This window comes from Hemiscyllium ocellatum, chromosome 1, assembly GCF_020745735.1.
Source record: "Hemiscyllium ocellatum isolate sHemOce1 chromosome 1, sHemOce1.pat.X.cur, whole genome shotgun sequence".
NCBI classification, from domain to species: Eukaryota; Metazoa; Chordata; class Chondrichthyes; order Orectolobiformes; family Hemiscylliidae; genus Hemiscyllium; species Hemiscyllium ocellatum.
The window spans coordinates 11,328,433-11,333,232 of record NC_083401.1 but is presented as its reverse complement, the minus strand read 5'-3'; positions in this window follow the sequence as shown (position 1 = coordinate 11,333,232).

Below are 4,800 nucleotides of genomic sequence, written 5' to 3'. Positions count from 1 at the left end.
TCTCCCGCACTGACTTCCTCTGACATCAGATCCCAGACCTGCCCACAAACATACACACACACACATACACACACACACTCTCCCCTCCGTCACTACCTGTGGCCAAGCGGCTTCGGACGCTCACGCCAGCTAACCCAGCTTTGGCCATCAGGCAGGGCTCACAACCTCTCTGTCACTAATACCGAAGGGACACTGCTCTTCAAAGGGCTGGTGTGAACTCCATGGGCTGACTGACCTGGTTCCTCATTGTCGGGATTCTAGGAGGACTTGCCTCTCTGAGACTTTCCTACAATAGTGTACAGTCCCTCCATATTGACCCTCTAACAGTGTGGCATTCCGTCAGTATTGACCCTCTGACAGTGCGGCACTTCCTCAGTACTGACCCTCTGTCAGTGCGACACTCCCTCAGTATTGACCCTCCAATAGTGCACAGTCCCTCAGTACTGACCCTCTAACAGTGTGGCAGTATTGACCCTCTGACAGTGCGGCACTTCCTCAGTACTGACCCTCTGACAGTGTGGCACTTCCTCAGTACTGACCCTCTGTCAATGCAACACTCCCTCAGTATTGACCCTCCAATAGTGCACAGTCCCTCAGTACTGACCCTCTAACAGTGTGGCATTCCCTCAGTATTGACCCTCTGACAGTGCGGCACTCCCTCAGTACTGACCCTCTGACAGTGTGGCACTCCCTCAGTACTGACCCTCTAACAGTGTGGCATTCCCTCAGTATTGACCCTCTGACAGTGCGGCACTCCCTCAGTACTGAGCCTCTGACAGTGTGGCACTCTCTCAGTACTGACTCTCCGACAGTGTGGCAGTCCCTCAGTACTGACCCTCTGACAGTGCGGCACTCCCTCAGTACTGACCCTCTAACAGTGCAGCACTCCCTCAGTACTGAGCCTCTGACAGTGCAGCACTCCCTCAGTACTGACCCTCTGACAGTGCAGCACTCCCTCAGTACTGACCCTCTAACAGTGCAGCACTCCCTCAGTACTGACCCTCTGACAGTGCAGCACTCCCTCAGTACTGACCCTCTGACAGTGCAGCACTCCCTCAGTACTGACCCTCTGACAGTGCAGCACTCCCTCAGTACTGACCCTCTAACAGTGCACACCCCCTCAGTAATGACCCTCTGACAGTGCCGCACTCCCTCAGTGCTGACCTGCTGACATTGCAGCACTCCCTCAGTACTGACCTTTCAATAGTGCAGCACTCCCTCACATTGACCCACTGACAGTACAGCGTTCTTTCAGTACTGAATGGAAGTGTGTGTCAGATTGTGGCCTTTAATCTTGAGGACTTCAATTGACAATTGTGAGATTTTACAGGTAAGATTATGTGTCAGCTAAATCCCAGCTGGTACTAGGCTGCCTGAAAAAGGAAGGAGTGAACAACTGGGCTGGGAGAGGTGTACAGAAAGAAGTGGGGAAGGTATGAAACGGTGGGATGGCCTGCAGAGCTCCTGATCGTATTCTGTACTCTGTGCCTGCACAACTGGATAAAAAGGGAAAGAGAAACACATAACGATGAGAAATACAGCAAAATAACAGAGGCTGTGGAGGACTGCAGAGGGTGAGTGCAAAGAAGGGGCATGAGAAAATGCTGGCAGACTAGGTTAGAGAGAATCTCAAGATATTCTCTAAGTATATCACGAGGAAGGGAATAATCAGGGAAAGAGTAGGGTCCATTAGGGACTAAGGGGGCGACCTGTATGTGAAAGCAGAGGACATTGTTAGAGTGATAAATAAATATTTAAGACCTGTCTTTACTTGGGAGAATTCTGCAAGTACAGAATTCGAGGGATTGGACTGCAAAGTTTATGATATGAGATGCAAGGAGGTGTTGGAGGTTTTGTCAGATTTATAAATGGACAAAATGCCCAGGCCTGGATGAGTTGTATACTAGGGCTAAGAGGGAGGAAATTATAGTGGCTCTGACCCAACTGTCTAATTCCTCCCTGGCCACAGGGAGGTGCTAGAGGACTGGAGGACAGCTCATGTGGTTCCACTTTACCTAAATGATGAGAGAGATAGATGAGGGAACTACAGACTAGTGAGTGTCAAATCAGTGGGAGGGAAGATATTAGAGAAAATAGTGAAGGAGAGCATTAATCTCCATTTAAAGGTTTGATCAGGAATAGTCAGCATGGCTTTGGCAGAGAAATGCCTAACAAATCTGGTGGAAGTTTTTTGAGGAGGTGACCAAGTATTTGGATGTTGGTAGGGCAGTCGATGGAGTTTATATGGATTTCAGCAAAGTCTTTGAAAGTAAAAGCACATGGGATCCAGGGTGATGTGGCAAGGTGGATCCAAAATAGGCTTAGTGCCAGAAAACAGAGAGTGGTGACGGAAGGCTGTTTGTGTGCCTGGAACCTGGTCTTGAGTGGTTTACCACAGGGGTCATTGCTGGCTCCCTTACTGTCTGTGATCTTCAGAAATGATGGAGATGAGGATATGAGGGGAGATGATAAGCAAGTTTACAGATGGCGCAAAGATTAGCCGGTTGACAGTGAGGAGGAAGGTGTTAAGGTACAGGAGGATTGATCAGAAAGGCAGATCAGTGGCAGATGGAACTTAACCTTGATAAATATGAGGTGACGCACTTTGGGAGAGCGGGGAGCTGTCCAGGATTTTGGTCACAGTTGGAATGCTGTGTGCAGTTCTGATCACCGCACTGTAGGAAGGATGTGATTGCACTGGAGGGGGGTGTAAGAGGAGGCGGTCTGAGATGGGACGGTTTAGTGATGAAGTGAGGCTGGCTAAATTCTGAGGAAGGGTCACGGGACTCGAAACATGAACTCTGATTTCTCTTCACAGATGTTGCCAGACCTGCTGGGTTTTTCCAGCAATTTCTGTTTTTGTTTCTGGATAGGTTTGGGCTTTTTATCTGTGGAGCAGCGAAGGTGGAGGGTGGACTGACAGAGGTGTGTAAGATTGTGAGGCACGTGAACAGAGTGAATAGAAAGCAGCTATTCCCCTCAGTTGAAAAGTCAGTATGAATTGGCATAATTTTAAAGTGAAAGGCAGGAGGTTTAGAGGGGATTTGAGGAAAGGTTTTTTTCACCAGAGGGTGATGGGGGTCTGGAATGCACCTCCTGGGAGGGGATCTGAGGCAGGAAACCTCATAACCTTGGTACTTGGATGAGCACTTAAAGTGTAAAAATATTCAAGGGTTCAGGTTAGTGGGACTAGTGGAGGTAGTGTTGTATTTTTGGCAGTACACATCATAGAAATGTACAGCATGGAAACAGACCCTTCAGTCCAACACGCCCAGGCTGACGAGATATCCTACATTAATCTAGTCTCATTTGCCAGCACCCGGCCCATATCCCTCTAAACCCTTCCTATTCACTTACCCAACCAGATACCTTGTAAATGTTGTAACTGTACCAGCCTTTACCACTTCCTCTGGCAGCTCATTCCAAAAACATTCAGTCACAGACTGTGTGAGGTCCCTTTTAAATCTTTCCCCTCTCACCTTAAACCTGCGCCCCTTAGTTTTGGACTCGCCCACCCTAGGAAAAGACCTTGTCTATTTATTCATAGCAGGGAGACCAGAATGATCATTGATTGGTGTAAAAACCTGTTGGCTGACTCTTAACTGCATTCTCAAGGGTAACAAGCTACTCAGTTCAAGGGTAGTTGTGGATGGACAATAAATCATGGCCTTAAATCATGATTCCCACATCCCATGAAAGAAAAGAAATAAAGAACTTTGTCCCACACATACTCACATTTACATGCTCCTGTATATGTGGTTACTAAGTATTTTGATCATGGAAACAAGCCATTCATCCAACAGGCTGCTGCTGATATTTAAACTCTATGTAAGTATCCTCCCATCCTGCTTCATCTCAACCTATCAATATTTCCTTCCATCCATTCCTCCACTGTGTTTATTTTGCTTCCTCTGAAATATATCCGTGTTATTCACCTCAGCTGTTTGTGCCAGTCGGTTTCACATTCTCACCATTCCCTTGATGAAGGGGTCTCTCTTGAATTCCCTGGTGATATTTTTGGTGATTAGCTTGCATTGTAGACCCTGGTTCTGGCATTGGTATTTCTCTTTGGAATTTGATATTTGCTAAATAGAAAAGGTTTACAGATCAATATAAGTAAGTGAAAGCAATTATCTTGAACCCATGTTTCACGAGCAGTAAGAGTGAAGTGTGTGTGTGTAACTGCATGTGTGTATACCTGTGTGTGTGTGTCTGTGCGAGTGTGTGTGCATTGTGTGTGTTTGTGTAAATGTGTCCGTCTGTGTGCATGTGTTTGCAAGTGCGTGTGTGCATGTGTGTGTTTCTGTGCATGCGTGCGTGTGTCTGTGAATGAGTGCGTATGTGTGAGTTCATGTGTGTGTGTGTGTGTCTGTGAGTGCATGCGTATGTGTATGCATCTGTGAGAGTGCGTGTGTGTGTGAGTGAGTGTCTGTGAGTGTATGTGTGTGTGTATATCTGTGAGTGTGTGTGTATGTGTGTGTGTGTATGTGCATGTATCTGTGAGTGCATGTGTGAGTGTGTGTGTGACTGACTGAATGTGTGTTTGCACCTGGAATTATGTGTGTGAGTGTGATGTGGATATGTGTGTTTGGAGGTGTGACCATTATATTAAAAGTTGGGTTTGACTGTGATGGTATTCCTGGTTGAATGAGCTGCTCAGTGTGACAATAGTCACTTGCATTAGGGGAGACAGCGAAAAAGATGAAGGAAACTGGAAATAATAGCAAAGGTATCTGTAGATCATACATTTATTTCTTCAAGATATACAAAACAAGTTAGAAAATACAAATATCATTTGAA